Source organism: Hyla sarda, chromosome 1 (assembly GCF_029499605.1).
Source record: "Hyla sarda isolate aHylSar1 chromosome 1, aHylSar1.hap1, whole genome shotgun sequence".
NCBI classification, from domain to species: Eukaryota; Metazoa; Chordata; class Amphibia; order Anura; family Hylidae; genus Hyla; species Hyla sarda.
The window spans coordinates 88991128-89017631 of NC_079189.1; positions in this window are offsets into that span (position 1 = coordinate 88991128).

Sequence of the window (26504 nt, forward strand, 5' to 3'; positions counted from 1 at the left end):
GGCTAAGCCTCGTTGAGGAAAGCTACACAGTGGAGGACTTGCTGCACTGTGTGCAGCAGGACGTTTCACACTGGCTCTCTACTTGTAATCTGAGATTGGGAAATGTAGCCGCCGATAATGGCTGCATAGAGGTACATTACACAATTCTGTATAGCACAAATGGCTAAATGTTTAAAGTCAAACGTTCAGTTATGTGCTAGATATGTGCAGAAAAGTTTGTGTTTGGTTTAGCCATTCTTATACTTTTAAACCATGCCCTCCTACAGCTCCAAAAAAGTCTTCTTCAACAACACCTATTTTGCGATGTTCCAACATGGTGGAACTTAAAATTACACATGTTGGACTGCCTATTTCAGCAGCGTAAAGCAGTGACAGACCACCTATTGCAGCAGACAGACAGTTTTGGAGCCAGTGGGACTTTCAGCTGAGGCATTGGCAGCTAATCAGAGACATAGGATATTTAAGCAAGGCAATACGATATTTAAGCAAGGACAGCAGTAGAATTATTGATGTTATGCTTGTCACGATGCCGGCTGGCAGGTAGTGGATCCTCTGTGCCAGAGAGGGATTGGCGTGGACCGTGCTAGTGGACCGGTTCTAAGCCACTACTGGTTTTCACCAGAGCCCGCCGCAAAGCGGGATGGTCTTGCTGCGGCGGTAGTGACCAGGTCGTATCCACTAGCAACGGCTCACCTCTCTGGCTGCTGAAGATAGGCGCGGTACAAGGGAGTAGGCAAAAGCAAGGTCGGACGTAGCAGAAGGTCGGGGCAGGCAGCAAGGATCGTAGTCAGGGGCAACGGCAGAAGGTCTGGAAACACAGGCAAGGAACACACAAGGAACGCTTTCACTGGCACTAAGGCAACAAGATCCGGCAAGGGAGTGCAGGGGAAGTGAGGTGATATAGGGAAGTGCACAGGTGAACACACTGATTGGAACCACTGCGCCAATCAGCGGCGCAGTGGCCCTTTAAATCGCAGAGACCCGGCGCGCGCGCGCCCTAGGGAGCGGGGCCGCGCGCGCCGGGACAGAACAGACGGAGAGCGAGTCAGGTAGGGGAGCCGGGGTGCGCATCGCGAGCGGGCGCTACCCGCATCGCGAATCGCATCCCGGCTGGCAGCGGAATCGCAGCGCCCCGGGTCAGAGGACGTGACCGGAGCGCTGCCGCGGGGAGAGTGAAGCGAGCGCTCCGGGGAGGAGCGGGGACCCGGAGCGCTCGGCGTAACAGTACCCCCCCCCTTGGGTCTCCCCCTCTTCTTAGAGCCTGAGAACCTGAGGAGCAGACTTTTGTCTAGGATGTTGTCCTCAGGTTCCCAGGATCTCTCTTCAGGACCACAACCCTCCCAGTCCACTAAAAAAAAATTTTTCCCTCTGACCTTTTTGGCAGCTAAAATTTCTTTGACCGAGAAGATGTCCGAGGAGCCGGAAACAGGAGTGGGAGGAACAGATTTGGGAGAAAAACGGTTGAGGATGAGTGGTTTGAGAAGAGAGACGTGAAAGGCATTAGGGATACGAAGAGAGGGAGGAAGAAGAAGTTTATAAGAGACAGGATTAATTTGACACAAAATTTTGAAAGGACCAAGATAGCGTGGTCCCAACTTGTAGCTAGGGACACGGAAGCGGACATATTTAGCGGAGAGCCATACCTTGTCTCCAGGGGAAAAAACGGGGGGAGCTCTTCTTTTCTTATCCGCGAACTTCTTCATGCGTGATGAAGCCTGTAAGAGAGAATTTTGGGTCTCTCTCCATATGATGGAAAGGTCACGAGAAATTTCATCCACAGCGGGCAGACCAGAGGGCAAGGGAGTAGGGAGGGGGGGAAGAGGGTGACGGCCGTACACCACGAAAAATGGGGATTTGGAGGAAGACTCAGAGACCCTGAAGTTATACGAGAATTCGGCCCATGGGAGGAGATCTGCCCAGTCATCCTGGCGGGAGGAAACAAAATGTCGCAAATAATCACCCAAGATCTGGTTAATCCTTTCTACTTGTCCATTGGACTGGGGATGATATGCAGAAGAAAAATTTAATTTAATCTTGAGTTGTTTACAGAGAGCCCTCCAGAATTTAGACACGAATTGGACGCCTCTATCCGAGACAATCTGCGTAGGCAACCCGTGAAGACGAAAAATGTGTACAAAAAATTGTTTAGCCAACTGAGGCGCAGAAGGAAGACCAGGAAGAGGGATGAAATGTGCCATTTTGGAGAATCGATCAACGACCACCCAAATAACAGTGTTGCCACGGGAAGGGGGTAAATCAGTAATAAAATCCATACCAATCAGAGACCAAGGCTGTTCGGGGACAGGCAGAGGATGAAGAAAACCAGCGGGCTTCTGGCGAGGAGTCTTATCCCGGGCACAGATAGTGCAGGCTCGCACAAAGTCCACAACATCCGTCTCCAGAGTCGGCCACCAATAGAAGCGGGAGATGAGTTGCACAGATTTCTTGATACCCGCATGACCTGCGAGATGGGAGGAGTGACCCCATTTGAGGATTCCGAGGCGTTGGCGAGGAGAAACAAAGGTCTTTCCTGGAGGAGTCTGCCTGATGGAGGCAGGAGAAGTGGAGATCAGGCAGTCAGGTGGAATGATGTGTTGCGGAGAGAGTTCAACTTCTGAGGCATCCGAGGAACGAGAGAGAGCATCGGCCCTAATGTTCTTATCGGCAGGACGAAAGTGAATCTCAAAATTAAATCGGGCAAAGAACAGAGACCACCGGGCCTGGCGAGGATTCAGCCGTTGGGCAGACTGGAGGTAGGAGAGGTTCTTGTGGTCGGTGTAGATAATAACAGGAGAACTTGATCCCTCCAGCAGATGCCTCCATTCCTCAAGTGCTAATTTAATGGCTAGAAGCTCTCGATCCCCGATGGAGTAGTTCCTCTCCGCTGGAGAGAAGGTCCTAGAGAAAAAACCACAAGTGACAGCATGCCCGGAAGAATTTTTTTGTAGAAGAACAGCTCCAGCTCCCACTGAGGAGGCATCAACCTCCAATAGGAAGGGTTTGGAAGGGTCAGGTCTGGAGAGGACGGGAGCCGAAGAAAAGGCAGACTTGAGTCGTTTAAAGGCGTCTTCTGCTTGAGGGGGCCAGGACTTGGGATCAGCATTTTTTTTGGTTAAAGCCACGATAGGAGCCACAATGGTAGAAAAATGTGGAATAAATTGCCTGTAATAATTGGCGAACCCCAAAAAGCGTTGGATAGCACGGAGTCCGGAGGGGCGTGGCCAATCTAAGACGGCAGAGAGTTTGTCTGGATCCATCTGTAGTCCCTGGCCAGAGACCAAATATCCTAGAAAAGGAAGAGATTGGCATTCAAACAGACATTTCTCAATTTTGGCATAGAGTTGGTTGTCACGAAGTCTCTGAAGAACCATACGGACATGCTGGCGGTGTTCTTCTAGATTGGCAGAAAAAATTAGGATATCGTCCAGATATACAACAACACAGGAGTATAACAGATCACGAAAAATTTCATTGACAAAGTCTTGGAAGACGGCAGGGGCGTTGCACAGTCCAAAGGGCATGACCAGATACTCAAAGTGTCCATCTCTGGTGTTAAATGCCGTTTTCCACTCGTCCCCCTCTCTGATGCGGATGAGGTTATAGGCGCCTCTTAAGTCCAATTTAGTGAAGATGTGGGCACCTTGGAGGCGATCAAAGAGTTCAGAGATGAGGGGTAAGGGGTAGCGGTTCTTAACCGTGATTTTATTAAGACCGCGGTAGTCAATGCATGGACGTAGGGAGCCATCTTTTTTGGACACAAAGAAAAATCCGGCTCCGGCAGGAGAGGAGGATTTACGGATAAAGCCCTTTTTTAGATTCTCCTGGACGTATTCGGACATGGCAAGAGTCTCTGGGGCAGAGAGAGGATAAATTCTGCCCCGGGGTGGAGTAGTGCCCGGGAGGAGGTCGATAGGGCAATCATAAGGCCTGTGAGGAGGTAGAGTCTCAGCTTGTTTTTTGCAGAAAACATCCGCGAAGTCCATATAGGCCTTAGGGAGACCGGTTACTGGAGGAAGCACAGAGTTACGGCAAGGGTTACTGGGAACCGGTTTTAGACAGTTCTTGGAACAAGAGGACCCCCAACTCTTGATCTCCCCAGTGGACCAATCCAGGGTAGGGGAATGAAGTTGAAGCCAGGGAAGTCCAAGGAGAATTTCCGAGGTGCAATTGGGGAGGACCAAAAGTTCAATCCTCTCATGATGAGATCCGATGCTCATAAGAAGGGGCTCCGTGCGGAAACGTATGGTACAGTCCAATCTTTCATTATTTACACAATTGATGTAGAGGGGTCTGGCGAGACTGGTCACCGGGATGTTGAACCTGTTGACGAGAGAGGCCAAAATAAAATTTCCTGCAGATCCAGAGTCCAAGAAGGCCACTGTAGAGAAGGAGAAGGCAGAGGCAGACATCCGCACAGGCACAGTAAGACGTGGAGAAGCAGAGTAGACATCAAGGACTGTCTCATCTTTGTGCGGAGTCAGCGTACGTCTTTCCAGGCGGGGAGGACGGATAGGACAATCTCTCAGGAAGTGTTCGGTACTAGCACAGTACAGGCAGAGGTTCTCCATACGGCGTCGTGTCCTCTCTTGAGGTGTCAGGCGAGACCGGTCGACCTGCATAGCCTCCACGGCGGGAGGCACAGGAACAGATTGCAGGGGACCAGAGGAGAGAGGAGCCGAGGAGAAGAAACGCCTCGTGCGAACAGAGTCCATATCTTGGCGGAGTTCCTGACGCCTTTCGGAAAAACGCATGTCAATGCGAGTGGCTAGGTGAATAAGTTCATGTAGATTAGCAGGAATTTCTCGTGCGGCCAGAACATCTTTAATGTTGCTGGATAGGCCTTTTTTGAAGGTCGCGCAGAGGGCCTCATTATTCCAGGACAATTCTGAAGCAAGAGTACGGAATTGTACGGCATACTCGCCAACGGAAGAATTACCCTGGACCAGGTTCAACAGGGCAGTCTCAGCAGAAGAGGCTCGGGCAGGTTCCTCAAAGACACTTCGGATTTCCGAGAAGAAGGAGTGTACAGAGGCAGTGACGGGGTCATTGCGGTCCCAGAGCGGTGTGGCCCATGACAGGGCTTTTCCGGACAGAAGGCTGACTACGAAAGCCACCTTAGACCTTTCAGTGGGAAACAGGTCCGACATCATCTCCAGATGCAGGGAACATTGGGAAAGAAAGCCACGGCAAAACTTAGAGTCCCCATCAAATTTATCCGGCAAGGATAAGCGTATCCCAGGAGCGGCCACTCGCTGCGGAGGAGGTGCAGGAGCTGGCGGAGGAGATGACTGCTGAAGCTGTGGTAGTAACTGTTGTAGCATAACGGTCAGTTGAGACAGCTGTTGGCCTTGTTGCGCTATCTGTTGTGACTGCTGGGCGACCACCGTGGTGAGGTCAGCGACAACTGGCAGAGGAACTTCAGCGGGATCCATGGCCGGATCTACTGTCACGATGCCGGCTGGCAGGTAGTGGATCCTCTGTGCCAGAGAGGGATTGGCGTGGACCGTGCTAGTGGACCGGTTCTAAGCCACTACTGGTTTTCACCAGAGCCCGCCGCAAAGCGGGATGGTCTTGCTGCGGCGGTAGTGACCAGGTCGTATCCACTAGCAACGGCTCACCTCTCTGGCTGCTGAAGATAGGCGCGGTACAAGGGAGTAGGCAAAAGCAAGGTCGGACGTAGCAGAAGGTCGGGGCAGGCAGCAAGGATCGTAGTCAGGGGCAACGGCAGAAGGTCTGGAAACACAGGCAAGGAACACACAAGGAACGCTTTCACTGGCACTAAGGCAACAAGATCCGGCAAGGGAGTGCAGGGGAAGTGAGGTGATATAGGGAAGTGCACAGGTGAACACACTGATTGGAACCACTGCGCCAATCAGCGGCGCAGTGGCCCTTTAAATCGCAGAGACCCGGCGCGCGCGCGCCCTAGGGAGCGGGGCCGCGCGCGCCGGGACAGAACAGACGGAGAGCGAGTCAGGTAGGGGAGCCGGGGTGCGCATCGCGAGCGGGCGCTACCCGCATCGCGAATCGCATCCCGGCTGGCAGCGGAATCGCAGCGCCCCGGGTCAGAGGACGTGACCGGAGCGCTGCCGCGGGGAGAGTGAAGCGAGCGCTCCGGGGAGGAGCGGGGACCCGGAGCGCTCGGCGTAACAATGCTGCTGATATCTCTTCTGGAGAAAATGCTCATGGTCATGATTGAGCAAGGAAGTATGGAGGAAGGTTCACATCTGGCTGGCAGCAGTGTGGATACACTTTTTGAGGAAGAGTTGGATGAGAAAAGGGAACCTGAGGTGAAGGATTTTATTATGGAACCTGTCGAAGGCATAGAGGATAAGAAATCTACACAAGGTGACAGTGATAATTATGTAGACGACCAACCATGGGACAGAGGCGGAACTAGCTGCCCACTCGGGAAAGCTGGCAAAGATGAAAAGCTGCATGCTTTCTTGCTTGCGCACTGACAGGCATAGGAAATAGATGAGTACTGGATAGCCACACTCGGTATAAAGCAAGAATAGGGGATTTTTATGGCTTTCGAGAAGAAGGCTAAATTGGATTTTTTATAGGGACAAGCTACGCAGCCAGCTTGCCACAGCTTTCTAACAGCAAACATCTGCTGATCAGGGGTACACATTCTGCTCCCAGCTGAGTTAACACTTCGCTCACTCTACTAGCACTGCCCCTGCAAGAGGCAGGAGTAGCAAAAGATACACTTTAGAGTACATGATGACCAAATGTTTGCATACAACTTGACATAAATCACCAGAGGGATGTACACCACTACCTGAACAACCAGGTTTATGTTTACCTAAGCTATAAGCTTTGCCTTTTCTCTGACAGACACCAGATTAGACCATTGGCCAGAACTTGCTAAGTTTGCCTTGGGTGTTCTTTTTTTCTCACCTTTCAGTGTAACATCATAGAGAGCTGTTTATAAGCCGAGGAATGTGCTCTCTATCACCCAAGTGCAAGAAAAAAGTGCAAATGTTTTACACTTGAAAAAAGTGCACGAGGATGCGGTCCATTGCAAAGCCCTTCTCTGAAAAGAGAGAGGCCCTCCCCAACATAACCCCTCTTCCCCTCCAGGCCAAAAGGCACCTGCAAGGGTCAAGGTTCAATGTCCCTTTTCGTTGAAGCTTTTAGGAGACCACAAGTGCTCCTGGCATCAACCTAGCTGTTAGCCTCCGCTCCCACGTCTTCGGTTGCGCCGGCCTGATGTCCCTCCGTCAGTGACGTCACTCGCAGGGCGCCCAGAGAGAAGGAGCGCTGCGCTGGATGGGTGAGTGTGTGTGTCCGTCTCTCTGTCTGTCTGTGACTCTGTGTGTGTTTGTGTGTGTGTGACTGTGTGTGTGTGTGTGACTGTGTGTGTGTGACTGTGTGTGACTCTGTGTGTGTGTGTGTGCCCGGGCTCCCTTTGCCGGACTACAACTCCCAGCATGCCCTTACTGTAAGGACATGCTCGGAGTTGTAGTTGTGCAGTGCAGGCGAATGACAAGCTTGTCCCCTGCCCCCAGCTGCAGGACTACAACTCCCAGCATGTCCTTACTGTAAGGGCATGCTGGGAGTTGTAGTGGTGCGGGGCGGGAGATGTGCGAGCAGGTGATAATAAATGTACTAACCTATTTTTTGTTTTTTTGTTTTTTCTTCTCATTTCAGATCCGGTGGGCTGGAAATGGTGGATACAGTCCTAGAAAACTCTCTCCTAAGACTGTATCCACCTTTTCCAGCCCACCGGAGCACCTGAAAGCTGAACTAATTTATGCAGGCTAAAATCCGTAGTGTTGAGCGGCATAGGCCATATTTGAATTCGCGATGTTTTGCGAATATATGGACGAATATTCGTAATATATTCGCTAAATTCACATATTCGTAATATTTGCTTTTTATTTTCGCATATGCGGAAATTAGCACGCCAGTCTCACACAGTAGTATTAGAGCCTTCTTTACACCACACAAGCTGGAAGCAGAGAGGGATGATCGCTGTGATACAGTAGTATTAGAGCCTTCTTTACACCACACAAGCTGGAAGCAGAGAGGGATGATCGCTGTGATGTGTACTGTGAAAAAAAAAATTAAAAAATAAACGAATATTCGTAATTGCGAATATATAGTGCTATATTCGCGAATTCGCGAATACGCGATATTTGCGAATAAAATTCGCATTGCGAATATTCGTGAGCAACACTAAAAATCAGCAACTGCCGAGCCGAGAAGTTCATGAGGAATCAAATCACTGTAACTTCGCTCATCTCTACTACTGGTAGTACTACCACCATCCCTGATGCCCACTGGCTACAGCTATCATTAGTCCACCCACTACTGCCTGTTGTCTACAGGCTACTAATATCACTAGTCCAACTGATGCCTGCTATCCACTGGCTACTATAACTACCACTAGTCCACCACTGCCTGCTGTCCGCTGGCTACTACAAGTACCACCAGTTCGCCCCTGCCACTGTGCGCTAGCTACTACAGCTATTACTAGTCCACCCACCATTGGTTGCTGTCCGCTGGCAACAACAATCACTAGTCCACCACTGCCTGCTGTCTGCTGGCTACAACTATGACTAGTCCACCACTGCTTGCTATCCACTGGCTACAACTATCACTAGTGTTGAGGGATAGCCAATGTATTGTTTACATCTACCACAGTAGTGCACCCATATTCCTGTATTGTATTCTAATTGTTACACATCCACACCGTTTATCTGGTGTAGGATTCTATTGTGGCACTTTTAGTTCACTGCAGGCATCCTCCATTGTATGCATTTTTATGCTGGGGATCGCCCCTAGCAACGGACTACAAGGGCACGATCTGCTCCCCCAGAATAAATGCACAACCGCATTTGGGGTTGAGCACCTCCAGCCATTTGAGACCACGTTTTTTGTTGTTTGTTCAAATTTTTATATTTGGAGGTGTGTAAACTCCAACATTAATGCGCTTTGAATATCTACAAGGCAGCATTAAGGTAGCACCTGTGAGGCCAGGCACCCATATTAGCCAACTCAGGGGGGGCTTGCAGCTTGCCTCCCTCCTCCCATTGCATGTGTGCTCAGTCACGCTGGAGGGTATCTGGGAGGAAGTTGTGAGTCAACCAAATGCTGCCGTAATTGCCCACTGGCCCCTGTTTTGCTTATCAAGCACAGGTAGGATTAGCGTTAGGTCTCGCACCAATTTGAGAAACCTTGGCGTTGGTGTGCGGGCTCTGGTGTGTCCTTCATATAAGGATACACTGGCGAATGTCTCAATTTTAACATCAGTGTTGAGGGATAGCCAATGTATTTTTTACATCTACCACAGTAGTGCACCCATATTCCTGTATTGTACAACTATCACTAGCCCACCACTGATAATACAACAGTCCACTATAGTTTTTTGTCTGCTGGTAACAACTTGCACCAGTCCACCACCCTTGCTGCTCCTACTATCAGCCAGGCCTACATACACCACCCATAATCCCCAACTTTTCATACGCTGTCCGTGCATGCTGGAGTTGTAGTTTTGCCACAGTTGGAGGCACACTGGTGGGGAAGCAGACTAAAAGAGTGTTTCCCCACCAGTGTGCCTCCAGCTGTTGCATTACTACAACTCCCAGCATGCACAGACAGCCAAAGGGCATGCTAGGAGTTGTAGTTGTGCCTCCAGCTGTACCATAACTAGGAGGCACATAGCACTCACCTCCTGCTGCTGTCTGGTTCCTGCTCTGCCAACACTGATCCCATGCCTCCACCGATGACAGGTACCCTCTCCGTCTCAGGTCACTGACGGGCACATGCTCTTGCCCTCCATCAGTGTCCATATCTCTGCTGTATGGAGTGATTATCTGCTGTGAGGAGTGAATTGTGATTAAAGTTTCACATAAGCGATCACTGCTGGAATCTAAACTGCCTTTTGACCTTTAACTTTTTTTTCTTCAGTCTACCTCTAGGGGGAGGGGTAGTCACACACAGGTGTATAAATCTTAGCTTGGGACTGTGTGAGCGAGCTCTGTCTGTGAGTGGGCTTTTTGGGTTGACAGGTTGCTGGGTGGGGCTGGAGAGGACCCAGCAGTCATAGTACATATTGGCACCAATGAAAAAGTAAGAGGTAGGTGGAGTGTCCTTAAAAATGATTTCAGGGACTTAGGCCACAAGCTTAAGGCAAGGACCTCCAAGGTAATATTTTCTGAAATATTACCTGTACCACGAGCCACACCAGAGAGGCAGCGGGAGATTAGGGAGGTAAACAAGTGGCTCAGAAGCTGGTGTAGGAAGGAGGGGTTTGGGTTCATGGAGAACTGGGCTGATTTTGCTGTCGGTTACCGGCTGTACCGTAGGGACGGGCTGCACCTCAATGGGGAGGGTGCAGCTGTGCTTGGGTAGAAGATGGCTAGAAGGGTGGAGGAGTGTTTAAACTAGGGACTGGGGGGGAAGGAACCTACAACATAGAGGGGGAAGATAGTGTAGATAGGTGTGAATTATAAATGTACCTGGGGGTGGAGCGGAGGGAGGGGTTAGAATAGTTAATAGGAAGAGGCTTTGTAGGAAAATAAAACTTACACCCTTGAATCCCATTAACCCCAATAACATAAAGGATGGAAATGTAAAGTGTATGTTCACAAATGCCAGAAGCCTAGCAAATAAAATTGTGGAGCTTGAGGCCTTGATACTGGAGGAACATATTGATTTAGTTGGGGTCACTGAGACATGGCTGGACTCCTTGCATGACTGGGCTGTTAATCTGCAGGGGTTTACATTGTTTCGCAAAGATAGAATGAACAGAAAAGGTGGTGGAGTCTGTCTGTATGTAAGAAGTGGTATTGAAGTCAGTGTGAACGATGCCATAGTGTGTGATGATTCTGAGGATGTGGAATCACTGTGGGTAGAATTTCAAAAGGAGGGAAATACTGAAAAAATAATATTTGGTGTAATCTAGAGACCCCCTAATATCACTGAAGAGATAGAAGGTCGGCTGCATAAACAAATAGAGAGGGACGCCGGGGCAGGTACAGTACTAATAATGGGAGGTTTTAACTATCCAGATATAGATTGGGGTCCGGGGTTTGCTAAAACTACAAAGGGGCGACAATTCCTGAATTTATTGCAGGATAATTTTATGGGCCAGTTTGTGGAGGACCCAACAAGAAGTGATGCCTTGTTGGATCTGATCATTTCCAACAACGCAGAGCTGGTTGGTAATGTAACTGTGAGGGAAAACCTTGGTAATAGCGACCACAATATAGTTACTTTTGACTTAAAATGTAGAAAACAAAGACAGGCGGGGAAGGCAAAAACATATAACTTTAAAAAGACAAACTTCCCTGGGCTGAGAGCTGCACTACAGGACATAGACTGGGGGGGAGGTGTTGTCAAATACTGATACAGAAGGTAAATGGGACATCTTTAAATCAACTCTAAATAACTATACAGCTAAATATATACCAAAGGGGAACAAATATAAACAATTAAAACTAAATCCTACATGGCTGACAAATTATGTTAAAAGAGCAATAAACAACAAAAAAATAGCTTTCAAAAAATACAAATCTGATGGGTCAGCTATAACATTTAAACAGTACAAGGAGCTTAATAAAATTTGTAAAAATGTAATAAAAACAGCAAAAATTCAAAATGAGAGACAGGTGGCCAAAGAAAGCAAAACTAATCCTAAATATTTTTTTTTTAGATATATAAATGCAAAAAAAAACAAGGACAGAGCATGTAGGACCCCTTAATAATGATAATGGGGAGGTTGTCACAGGCGATAAAGAGAAAGCAGAGCTACTGAATGGGTTCTTTAGTTTTGTATATACTAAGGAAGAAGGAGCTGACATTGGACAGGTCAGTGCTGGTAACACATCATGTAATGTACTGAACTGACTTAATGTAGAAATGGTACAAGGTAAGTTAAGTAATATAAATGTAAGCAAATCTCCAGGGCCAGATGGATTGCACCTAAGAGTTCTTAGAGAACTAAGTTCAGTAATATCTGTACCCCTGGTCATGATATTTAGAGATTCACTGGTGTCTGGTATTGTGCCAAGGGACTGGCGCAAGGCGAATGTGGTGTCAATCTTCCAAAAGGGCTCTAGGTCTTCCCCAGGAAACTATAGACCGGTAAGTTTAATGTGCATTGTGGGTAAATTGTTTGAAGGACTTATAAGGGATTACATACAGGAATACATAGGGGATAATTGTATCATAAGTGATAACCAGCATGGGTTTACTAAGGATAGAAGTTGTCAAACCAATCTAATTTGCTTTTATGAAGATGTGAGTAGAAGCCTTGACAGAGGAATGGCTGTGGATATAGTGTTTCTGGAATTTGCTAAAGCGTTTGATACTGTCCCTCATAGACGTCTGAAGGTAAGTTAAGGTCTTTGGGTTTGGAAACTTTAGTTTGTAACTGGATTGAACACTGGCTCATGGATCGTACCCAGAGAGTGGTGGTCATTGATTCGTTCGCTGATTGGTCCCCGGTTATTAATGGTGTACCCCAAGGTTCAGTACTGGGCCCGCTGTTGTTTAATTTATTTATCAATGATATAGAGGATGGCATTAACAGCTCTGTTTCTATCTTTGCAGATGACACCAAGCTTTGTAGCACGGTACAGTCTATAGAGGATGTGTATAGGTTACAAGATGACTTGGATAGACTAAGTGTCTGGGCATCCACTTGGCAAATGAGGTTCAATGTGGATAAATGTAAAGTTATGCATCTGGGTACTAATAACATGCATGCGTCGTATATCTTAGGGGGGATTAAACTGGCAGAGTCACTGGTAGAGAAGGATCTAGGTGTACTTGTAGATCACAGACTTCAGAATAGCATGCAATGTCAGGCTGCTGCTTCCAAGGCCGGCATGATATTGTCATGTATAAAAAGAGGCATGGACTTGAGGGACAGGGACATAATACTTTATAAAGCATTGGTACGGCCTCACCTGGAATATGCTGTTCAGTTTTGGGCACCAGTCCATAAAAGGGACACTGTGGAGCTCAAAAGGGTGCAGAGACATGTGACTAAACTAATATGGGGCATGGAACATCTTAGCTATGAAGAGCTATTAAAGGAGTTACAATTGTTTAGTCTTGAGAAGAGACGTTTAAGGGGGGATATGATAAATATATATATAAGTATATTAATGGCCCATACAAAAAATATGGAGAAAAACTTTTCCAGGTCAACCCCCCCCCCCCAAAGGAAGAGGGGGCACTCCCTCCGTCTGGAGAAGAAAAGGTTTAGTCTCAAGGGGCGACACGCCTTCTTTACCATAAGAACTGTGAACTTATGGAACAGTCTACCTCAGGAACTGGTCACAGCAGGAAAAATTAACAGCTTTAAAACAGGGTTAGATAGATTCCTGGATCAAAATAACATTAATGCTTATGAAGAAATATAAAATGCCATCCCTTCACCAATATCGCGCCACACCCCTACCCTTCAATTCCCTGGTTGAACTTGATGGACGTATGTCTTTTTTCAACCGTACTAACTATGTAACTATGTAAGTGTCAGTAACATCGCTCAGCAGGAGCCCTGGTTGGTCGCCCACTCTCGACCGACCAATCAGGGTGATTGTGAGGTGGCACTGCCACCTCACTACTGCTGGGCAAGGGTAATTGGTGCTGTCTTGGACAGCACCAATGACCCTTAGATTCCGTGTCACCAGAGAACTGATTTGCCTGGAAAAGCCGTCATAATTTACCTGCAAATCACGGTAAACACTGACAAGGGGGGTCTCAGGACCCCCTAGGCAATGTGCTGAGATGCCTGCTGATAGATATCAGCAGTCAGCCCGTTAGGATCACTACCTGGTGAGCGACGGTGACCGGAAAACCGCAGGACAGTACGCCTGGTTAGCAACGGTGACCGGAAAACCACAGGATGGTACGCCCTGGGTCCTGATCGGTTTAATTTTCCTCACAATTCTGAAGAATCAATTATACAAGCTTGAAAATGTCAACAGTATGAAACATACTTGAAATAAAATGTTGACCCCTATTTTTTTCTATATTCATACATTCATTGATGAATGGAGTTTAGTTAGAAAAAAAAGGCCTCTTACAGCCATGTAAATGTAAAAGTAAGGGGTAAATTGTGCTATTTTATTGTGATTTGGGAAAATAGTGTTAAATTGTGGTGGTACCGCTAATTTAATGCCATGTGGGAACAGGAGAATGTTCAGTCTTTTCATTTTATTTGTCCTCAATGTATGATCTCTTCCTGGATTCAATAATTACTATTAGAAATCTGTGTGAACACACACTTGCCTGCCTTTTCTGGGTCATTGTGGAGCTGTACAGGCGGTAAATATCTATAGCTCAATATTTTTTATAGCATTTATTATCTAAGTTTTTTTAGGCTTAATACAATATTTTTATAAATCAAGAACATAAAATGTTTATTAAAAGTTTTTCAAATAGTGAATGGGGCTACAACAAATGTTGTGACCTAGTTTATGCTTTATTATGTCTAAAAGTACCTTTATCAAAATGTAAAATGACATACAGTATAGCCACATTCATGAGGTCACTTAATGGAAGTAAATGTAATGATTTTTAATGAAATCTCCCTTTATAATCATAATTCATATCTTATTTACTGATAAAACCTCATATGCACACATATGTAAATATATATATATATATATATATATATATATATATATATATATATATACACTAAAGGGGATGAGTACTTAACTCAGGGCGAGTTCACCACTCCTGGTGTGACGGAGCTTTCAAGGGCCTCTTAGCACTCCGCGGGCATTCTGGGTAGGGGAATATGCAAAGCAGCTCATTACATCACCTTCTCAGGCAATGTTCCCTGGTATCAGCTTAGCTCCAGTTACGGAATATATTCCGTAACTGAAGCTAGGCTGATACCAGGCAACATCACCTGAGAAGGTGATGTAATGAGCTGCTTTGCATATTCATATATATATATATATATATATATATATATATATATATATATTAAAATGTTTCCCCTATATATATGTTTAAAAATGTAATGGTCCCTTAACAATTTAATCTACCATTCATTTTTTATACAAATATGTTCAGAACATAGCTGGCCACTGTTTTCTATCAATATATGCTGTGTGTGGGTTTCTTCACACACAATTTTCAAACATGTTTCATAGTGTTTTTACACACATTTTATGGTGTTTATAGCCTTCTCAATAATTCACCGTAAATTTTTAGGTGTATATCCAGGATACCTGTTTAAAGCTCCCAGCAACTTTGTAGTCCAAGACTTGCCTGCAGCTAATGCGATCAGCATACATACAGATTTGCTGTAAGTCCCATGCAAGTCTATGGGACTTCTTTCTGCCAAATCTGTATCCTGATCGCATTAGTCTCGAGCATTTCTCAAAGTTGCCAGTAGATTTAAACCTGTCTCCTGCCACCAGACCATCACTGAAATTATGTGTTACATGAGGCCATCACAGATGTTAACATCATAAAATGTATAAGAGACTTATGTGTGACCTTAAAGTATAGTTCTTTTCTGCCTGACAGGAACTGTCCAGAACAGTAGCAAATCCCCATAGCAAACCTCTCTTGCTCCGGACAGTTCTTGACATGGACAGAGGTGTCAGCAGAGAGCACTGTAGTCAGACAGAAAAGAACAACTCAACTTCCTCTTTAGTATACAGCAGCTGATATGTATTGGAAGGATTAAGATTTTTTAATAGAAATAATCTACAAATATGTTTTAATTTCTGGCGCTAGTTGATTCTACTTTGCAGTGACAGTCATGTTACCAAAATATCCACGGCGAAGCAGAAAAAATTCATTGTGTGCCAAAATTGAAGAAAAAATGCAATTTTGTAAATTTTGGGGGCTCCCGTTTCTACACAGTACATGTTTTGGTAAAAATGACATCTTATCTTTATTCTAAAGGTCCATACTGTTAAAATTATGCCCTACTTATATAGGTTTGATTTTGTCGTACCTCTAAAAAAAATCATAACTACATGTAGGAAAATGCATACTTTTAAATTGTCATCTTCTGACCCCTATAACTTTTTTTATTTTTCCGCATACGGGCCGTGATCTGAAGTCTTTTTCAGTGCCATTTTTATATTGATCAGACTTTTTGATCACTTTTTATTCATTTTTTCGTGATATAAAAAGTGACCAAAAATACGCTATTTTGGAATTTAGAATTAACTATATATTTTTATAGTTCAGACATATCCACATGCAGTGATACCACATATGTTTATTTTTATTGACACCGTTTTTTTTTTTAAATGGGAAAAGGAGAGTGATTCTTACTTTTATTAGAGGAAGGTGTTAAATGATCTTTATTAACTTTTTTTAAAACTTTTATTTTGCAGTATTAAAGCCCCCCCTGGTGGCTATTTCACTGCACATACCGATCTCATACACAGATCATTGCCGTGCATTGGCACAACAAAGATCAATGTAATCGGCGGTCGATTGGTCAAGCTTGGATTTCAGGCTTGGAGCAATCGGGACATTCTAGTTCTAGCTAATCGGGACATTGTGATTTCCCCGCGATGGTCCCGATCAGCCCGACTGAGCTGCTGGGAAGCTTTTACTTTCATCTTAGATGCGGCAATCAACTTTAAACACCGCTTCTATTAGCCCAGGTTCCCGGCTGTCAATAGCCAACAGGACCGACCCGGTATGACCCGGCATTTTATACTGAGATGGGGCGCAGGGCGTACAGGTACACCCTGCGTCCTTAAGAGGTTAAAAAAAATTCCACTGGAGTACCCCTTTAAGGAGACTACAAAAACAGCACGCAGAGTACTATTGACCAGTCAAAGAAAAATATGCAATGTTGCTTTCTTCCAGAAGGAAAAGATTTGGCTTTCTTCATTGCTAAATAGGTGTCATAGATCCTCTTTAAAGGGGTATTCCAGGATTTTTTTTTATTTGACTATGCTACAGGGGCTGTAAAGTTAGTGTAGTTCATAATATAGTGTCTGTTCCTGTGAGTGACGGTTTTCTCACAATTCTTCTGTGATTTTCATTCCAATATTTATTTTAATCAGCATACAGTATGACTGCTGTCTCGGATTTTTCCCAGCTCGCAATGCGGTCGAGACCTGACTCACTAGTCAGCTGATGACAGGGAGCCTGTCTGCTTCAATGGGTGGAGAGCGCAATCTGCAAGTAATGCAACAGCTGTAGGCATCCTGATTGAAGACCACAGGTCTGCAGCTCATTTATGTTTCAATGGGTGGAAAACTGAAAAAGGAAATACAAGTTCACAGAAAGCTAGCCACAGCGTTCTGGTAATCTCACAGCATAGCCATTTAGCCCAAGACAAGCACAGATCCTTCCCAAGCATGTCCATTACTGTCTGCCAGGTACGTACTAAAACCACCTTATGCTGGATAACCCCTTTAACACATTATGCATGCTGTATTCCCCCCTTATTTATAAACTGTTCCACCAAACATATGGTTTCATACAGTGCTTTGACCTCTTAATAACACCCATTGATGCTGGTCATTTGAATCAAAAAAATTTAAAGGTCAACTGCAAGTTTTATCAGAACTCCAGAATTGGTTGCTTTGGCAGCTTGCCTACGTAGTAAAACTCTAAAAAAAAACATAGGGGGGATTAAATAAAACCCGTGTAGAGGAAAAGTGGTGCAGTTGCCCACAGCAACCAATCAGATTCATTCTTTCATTTTTAAGAATGCTAAAAATGAAAGAAGCAATCCTATTGGTTGCTATGGGCCACTGTCCAACTTTTTCTCTGCACAAGTTTTGATAAATCTCCCCCTATGTTTTTTTATTTTAATTATACCTTACTATAAACCTCAATGCCAGATTTATTGATTTTGTAGCCCCCCAAAATTAAATAAACAGCAATCACAGAGTCCTATCAACCCCAAAATGGTATAGACAGAAACTATCATTCATATATACAAAATCTTGTTAGTCCAATAAAAAAGGTATTACAAGATACTGCAACTACCAATGATTTTGCTTTTTGCATCACTGGACTAATACGGCTACTCCTAACTACTAGATAGATAGATAGATAGATATCAAAGAAGGATGCCGCAGCACACGGAAGGTTCAAAAGTGTAAACAGTGGTTTATTCCATGATAATACAAGTTAGCAACGTTTCTGCTGCCAGTGCAGCCTTTGTCAAGCAACAAAATGGTGACCAGACAAGATATTTATATGCAAATGAACAAACAAATCAATCAAATCAATTAATGTGGATACAGTGTAAAAAATACATTTACGATATAGGGTAATTAAAACCACTATAATATACATGTTGTACAAGTGCTCTGCAGTGATTTAAAATCGATATACATAAGCAAGGGCTGCAAGTAAAGTTATAAACAATATAACATTATAAATAGTCTTAACAAGATTACATGTGTACCTAATGATTAGGAACGGGGGCTGAATGGTCACGTGATCCCGACTCGTCTCCATGTAAACCGCCGTTGCTGTAGGTAACAGCGGAGCTATGATGTGTGTAATCGCAGGACGCCAGGAGTGGCCGCGCGGCCCCACTGTGTCAGCTGACCAGGGTGTCACGTGACCGCTCCTAAGTCCGGGCATGCGCATTAAAAAAAAAAATGATCGTTGTACTGCCATGGTGGTTAAGGGAAAGGAAGAAGAATCTAATCTATCTAATTGAAATCTCTCAGGGCAAAAGAGAGATAGGGAGAGAGAATATCCTATGTGTGTATATAGTGAATAAAAATAAGTTTATAGGCATTATAAGTGTATAGATATTAAAAATATGTGAAAAGTGGATAAAAATAAAAATGTGTAGACATTAATACCCTGAGTATTTCCTCGGAAGGAAGGGTATATGTAAAGAAAGAGATGAGCAGAAAATAAGTACCTATAGAGTGATATGCAAAGATAGAAAAGTAAATTTAAAATAAAAATAAACTAAATAAATAAAATAAAAAATAAAAAATGAAAAATAATAAAAATAATAAAATGATAATAGTAATAATGAAAATAAAATAAAGATACAGAAAAAATAAACAAAGAATAGATAAATAAATATGGATATAAAGAGTATTAAAATAAAATAAAAAAATAAGAAGAGTAACGATTAAAAAAATATAAATATAAATGAAGATGATTTTAGTTGTAATCTGACCCGGCTCCACATATGATTACCACGCACATCGGGCTATAAAGGCCCAACACCTCAGTTGCCCGTGCTCACCCCAATATTATGGGGGAGTCACTCTGGGACACCCAACGGCGTCAACCGTAAGTTTAGGTTCCCAGTATCAGGCCTATGGAGGTGGGAATCCACCAAGGGCAGCCCCGCATTCGTTTACTCACACACTGAGCACGGGTATATTAATGATTACTATTATCTGTAGTAAGTATGGAATGCTCCATATATATGGATTTATTACTAGCATAAATAAAAAATAATAAATAAAAGAAATAATAATACGTAAAAATAGTAATAATAATAGAAATAACAAAATAAATATAAGAATAAAGAGAATAAATACAAAAATGAAAATAATAATAAAAGAATAAAAATAAAAATAAGGTAATAGAGTAATAAAAAATAGAAAATGGAAAGGATGAAAAAGAAATAAACTAAGAACATAATAAGTGTATGAACGTAAGAAAGAATAAGGAAAAAAGAAAAATGTGTAGACTAAATTAAATGTGCTCCAATTGTTACTTCACCATGGCAGGACTAGTCACCAATCAAGTTATTGTACAGTTTATTCAGAGAGGCGGCAGCTGACAAGCAGGGATACTGATGACCACCCTCTGCCCACGTATATCTGTAAAAAAAGATATAATAAAAGGCAATTAGAAATAAAATAATGTCATAGTAGATATGATTATTACATACATAAAGGTCACCTTTCCTACTCAGTGGTTACATCGAGATATTCTATCATCGTAATTATGCATTATAAATTTGGGGTGTAATGCTAAAGTCAGCATTAAGTCCTTTAGGCCGAAGTGCCTGTGTCTCAAAAATCCATTTGAGTTCCAGTTTTCTCAGTTTGTTAATGCGGTCACCCCCCCTCTTCAGTGGGGGGATATGATCCACAAGAACAAACTTGAGATCCCATTCCGAGTGGCCTTTTTCTGTGCAATGTTTAGACACCGGTAAGTCTAAGCGTTTTTTGCGCACGGTATATCGGTGATGATTGATGCGAGTTTTAAAATCCCATGTGGTCTCACCAACATAGATGAGACCACATGGGCACACCAAAATATAAATGACATATGAAGAGGTACATGTTAGATAATGTTTTAAGTGATAGACCTTACCACTATGCGGGTGTACAAACTTGGGTCCCTTCAACATCTGTGGACAGTTAATGCATTGGCAACAAGGATAAGATCCTTTATTCTGTACTGTTAAATATCGTTGTGTAGAGGGTTGTCTCGATATGTCTGTCTTCACAAGTTTATCCCTGAGGTTGCTCGACCTCCTGTAGGACATCAAAGGAGGGCTAGCAAACTCAGGGATATCTGGAAAACTGTCTTGTAAAATTTTCCAATGTCGATTGATAGTTTTGGCAATCTGGCTGGAGTGTGATCCAAATGTGGTCACACATGCGACTCTAGAATTGGATGTCTGATTCCTGGATCTATAAATAAGATCCTGTCGTTTCATGTCCATCACTTTTTTCTTACTTTCTCTCAATAATCGTGGGGGGTAGCCCCGTTGTAAAAAATTTTTTGTCATATGATCTAATGCTGCTTCTGTTTCGTCCTCTCGCTCAATGATGCGTCGTGCCCGCAACATTTGACTTGTTGGCAAAGCACGCACCATGGAGCGAGGATGATTGCTTTTGTAATGTAATGTAGAGTTGGTATCAGTAGGTTTAACATATAAATTTGTAATGAGTTTGTGGTCTTGTATAGATACCAATGTATCCAAAAAATTAACAGAATTACGTGAGTGTGTTAAAGTAAATTTAATGTGCTCATTAATGGAATTCAAAAAGTGATGAAAAGAAAACAAAGAATCCTCAGTACCCTTCCAGACCAGGAAGACGTCGTCTATGTACCTCCACCACCCCAACAAGTTGTCGGAGTGGTGGGACACATAGACGAGGTCCTCCTCCAGCACCGCCATGTACACGTTGGCATACGTAGGTGCCACGTTCGTGCCCATGGCGGTGCCGGTGGTCTGGAGGTAGAAGGTGTCGTTAAACATAAAGTAATTATTACATAAGATGGTGTACAGTAACTCAATAATAAACTCAACTTGTGCTGGTGAATAATCTGATGCTATCATGGACCTGACAGCCCGTACACCCCCATCATGTGGGATGGAGGTGTACAGGCTGACCACGTCCAAAGTGGCCACAAAAGCCCCCTCCGGGACATGTATATCTGCAATCTTACTAAGAAAGTCAGAAGTATCTCGAAGATATGATTTTGCCGACATGGCATATGGTCGCAAAACCTGATCTGCAAAAATTGAAAGGTTACTGGTAATGGAGCCCCGCCCGGACACAATGGGTCGTCCAGGGGGGTTCTCTAGAGACTTGTGTATTTTGGGTAAGAGATATAGCATAGGTATGACAGGATGTTCTATATACAAAAAGTTATATAATGTTTTATCAATCAGCCGTTGTTCCAAAGCATGGTCCAGCATAATCTTGACACCGGCAGAAATGCGTTTAGTAGGGTCACAGGTTAAATTTTGATAAGTATTGGTATCATTTAATTGACGATTGGCTTCCTCAATGTATTTACTCCGGTCCATAACCACAATGGCTCCGCCTTTGTCAGCAGGCTTCATCACCAAATTGTGGTTATGGACTAGTTCATTGAGGGCATGTATTTCAGCATTTGTTAAATTAGTACTAGAAAAATTTGTCTGAGTAGTTTTAAATTGTTCAATATCACGTCTAACAAATTGGCAATATGTTTCAAAACTGCAGGAGTCTATAGAAGGCTGGAACCGGCTTGGTATACATAAATCAAAATCCGAAAAGTTAAAACAGTCGGATTGCAGTGCATTCGAGGGTATAAATATGCTATCTCTAACTGGGTGTTCAAAAAACCAAATTTTTAACTTAATCTTTCTAAAGAATTGCAATAAATCAAGTTCCAATTGGAACCAGTCAGTTTGACTCGTTGGACAATAATTAAGGCCCTTAGCAAGTAATGTCAGTTGGTCAGATGTTAATACAGTAGAGGATATATTTACCGTTAAAGGTGGTTCTATTTTTTCTTGAATGGCAATTTGGCTTGAATTGCCTTGGAATTCCTCTGCGCGCGGGTTTTGACGGGACCGTCTATGTCTGCGGCCTCCCCGCCTGGTGGATTTCTTTCTGTAGATTGACTTATTCCTAAAAAATTAGGGTTAGTATTATCAGCAGAGTTAGCATTAGAAATAGCATTATCAAAGTCCATATTAGAGTCCTTATTTTTGCGAAATCGTTTCTGGGACGAATTTTCCCCCCACATATATATACGTCCGGTTGTGTAATCGGAATTGTCACGTTGCCATTTATGGCGTTTGGTAGTTTCTTGGTCCACTTTAAATTTTTGGAGAAATTGTTCCTGTTTGTCCACAATCTTTGAAAAATCTTCTTCCGTACAGATTGAATGAAGGGAGGTCACAATTGTAGCAATCCTGGCTTGGGTATCTTGTGCATCTTTCTGAAGGAATTCCATATTAAGTACCATCAAATCAAATGAATATTTGTTAGAAATAAGTTCAAATTTAGATCTGTATTCCAGATCTTGGGAATAGGCATTATCTCGAGGTTGGTAGCGGAGGCCACGGGGAATACGTTGGGATCGGAAGTATTCACATAATGTAGTGAGATGTAGATTCAATGCAGTCAATCGCTTGGTCTCATTAGTATACTGCCTTTGTAAGTCCACCAAGGAAGGCGTACGTAGAAATGCAGCATCTTTACTGATGTTACCTAGAATTCTGTCGATGTCCCCAGCTGAGTAGGAAAAGGTATTAGCAGGAATCACTGTAGTAGTCTCAGATGATGAAGGATCCATAATCAGGGGTGCACGCTCCAGCGACCAACTTGAGTACAGCACAGGAGAATTAGAGCAGCACGTCCCACAATGTTATGATAGCGGTGCAAGCAGCGAGTGGAGCCCCGGTCAAGGCAATTCAGACATCAAAGAAGGATGCCGCAGCACACGGAAGGTTCAAAAGTGTAAACAGTGGTTTATTCCATGATAATACAAGTTAGCAACGTTTCTGCTGCCAGTGCAGCCTTTGTCAAGCAACAAAATGGTGACCAGACAAGATATTTATATGCAAATGAACAAACAAATCAATCAAATCAATTAATGTGGATACAGTGTAAAAAATACATTTACGATATAGGGTAATTAAAACCACTATAATATACATGTTGTACAAGTGCTCTGCAGTGATTTAAAATCGATATACATAAGCAAGGGCTGCAAGTAAAGTTATAAACAATATAACATTATAAATAGTCTTAACAAGATTACATGTGTACCTAATGATTAGGAACGGGGGCTGAATGGTCACGTGATCCCGACTCGTCTCCATGTAAACCGCCGTTGCTGTAGGTAACAGCGGAGCTATGATGTGTGTAATCGCAGGACGCCAGGAGTGGCCGCGCGGCCCCACTGTGTCAGCTGACCAGGGTGTCACGTGACCGCTCCTAAGTCCGGGCATGCGCATTAAAAAAAAAATGATCGTTGTACTGCCATGGTGGTTAAGGGAAAGGAAGAAGAATCTAATCTATCTAATTGAAATCTCTCAGGGCAAAAGAGAGATAGGGAGAGAGAATATCCTATGTGTGTATATAGTGAATAAAAATAAGTTTATAGGCATTATAAGTGTATAGATGTTAAAAATATGTGAAAAGTGGATAAAAATAAAAATGTGTAGACATTAATACCCTGAGTATTTCCTCGGAAGGAAGGGTATATGTAAAGAAAGAGATGAGCAGAAAATAAGTACCTATAGAGTGATATGCAAAGATAGAAAAGTAAATTTAAAATAAAAATAAACTAAATAAATAAAATAAAAAATAAAAAATGAAAAATAATAAAAATAATAAAATGATAATAGTAATAATGAAAATAAAATAAAGATACAGAAAAAATAAACAAAGAATAGATAAATAAATATGGATATAAAGAGTATTAAAATAAAATAAAAAAATAAGAAGAGTAACGATTAAAAAAATATAAATATAAATGAAGATGATTTTAGTTGTAATCTGACCCGGCTCCACATATGATTACCACGCACATCGGGCTATAAAGGCCCAACACCTCAGTTGCCCGTGCTCACCCCAATATTATGGGGGAGTCACTCTGGGACACCCAACGGCGTCAACCGTAAGTTTAGGTTCCCAGTATCAGGCCTATGGAGGTGGGAATCCACCAAGGGCAGCCCCGCATTCGTTTACTCACACACTGAGCACGGGTATATTAATGATTACTATTATCTGTAGTAAGTATGGAATGCTCCATATATATGGATTTATTACTAGCATAAATAAAAAATAATAAATAAAAGAAATAATAATACGTAAAAATAGTAATAATAATAGAAATAACAAAATAAATATAAGAATAAAGCTGACACAGTGGGGCCGCGCGGCCACTCCTGGCGTCCTGCGATTACACACATCATAGCTCCGCTGTTACCTACAGCAACGGCGGTTTACATGGAGACGAGTCTGGATCACGTGACCATTCAGCCCCCGTTCCTAATCATTAGGTACACATGTAATCTTGTTAAGACTATTTATAATGTTATATTGTTTATAACTTTACTTGCAGCCCTTGCTTATGTATATCGATTTTAAATCACTGCAGAGCACTTGTACAACATGTATATTATAGTGGTTTTAATTACCCTATATCGTAAATGTATTTTTTACACTGTATCCACATTAATTGATTTGATTGATTTGTTTGTTCATTTGCATATAAATATCTTGTCTGGTCACCATTTTGTTGCTTGACAAAGGCTGCACTGGCAGCAGAAACGTTGCTAACTTGTATTATCATGGAATAAACCACTGTTTACACTTTTGAACCTTCCGTGTGCTGCGGCATCCTTCTTTGATGTCTGAATTGCCTTGACCGGGGCTCCACTCGCTGCTTGCACCGCTATCATAACATTGTGGGACGTGCTGCTCTAATTCTCCTGTGCTGTACTCAAGTTGGTCGCTGGAGCGTGCACCCCTGATTATGGATCCTTCATCATCTGAGACTACTACAGTGATTCCTGCTAATACCTTTTCCTACTCAGCTGGGGACATCGACAGAATTCTAGGTAACATCAGTAAAGATGCTGCATTTCTACGTACGCCTTCCTTGGTGGACTTACAAAGGCAGTATACTAATGAGACCAAGCGATTGACTGCATTGAATCTACATCTCACTACATTATGTGAATACTTCCGATCCCAACGTATTCCCCGTGGCCTCCGCTACCAACCTCGAGATAATGCCTATTCCCAAGATCTGGAATACAGATCTAAATTTGAACTTATTTCTAACAAATATTCATTTGATTTGATGGTACTTAATATGGAATTCCTTCAGAAAGATGCACAAGATACCCAAGCCAGGATTGCTACAATTGTGACCTCCCTTCATTCAATCTGTACGGAAGAAGATTTTTCAAAGATTGTGGACAAACAGGAACAATTTCTCCAAAAATTTAAAGTGGACCAAGAAACTACCAAACGCCATAAATGGCAACGTGACAATTCCGATTACACAACCGGACGTATATATATGTGGGGGGAAAATTCGTCCCAGAAACGATTTCGCAAAAATAAGGACTCTAATATGGACTTTGATAATGCTATTTCTAATGCTAACTCTGCTGATAATACTAACCCTAATTTTTTAGGAATAAGTCAATCTACAGAAAGAAATCCACCAGGCGGGGAGGCCGCAGACATAGACGGTCCCGTCAAAACCCGCGCGCAGAGGAATTCCAAGGCAATTCAAGCCAAATTGCCATTCAAGAAAAAATAGAACCACCTTTAACGGTAAATATATCCTCTACTGTATTAACATCTGACCAACTGACATTACTTGCTAAGGGCCTTAATTATTGTCCAACGAGTCAAACTGACTGGTTCCAATTGGAACTTGATTTATTGCAATTCTTTAGAAAGATTAAGTTAAAAATTTGGTTTTTTGAACACCCAGTTAGAGATAGCATATTTATACCCTCGAATGCACTGCAATCCGACTGTTTTAACTTTTCGGATTTTGATTTATGTATACCAAGCCGGTTCCAGCCTTCTATAGACTCCTGCAGTTTTGAAACATATTGCCAATTTGTTAGACGTGATATTGAACAATTTAAAACTACTCAGACAAATTTTTCTAGTACTAATTTAACAAATGCTGAAATACATGCCCTCAATGAACTAGTCCATAACCACAATTTGGTGATGAAGCCTGCTGACAAAGGCGGAGCCATTGTGGTTATGGACCGGAGTAAATACATTGAGGAAGCCAATCGTCAATTAAATGATACCAATACTTATCAAAATTTAACCTGTGACCCTACT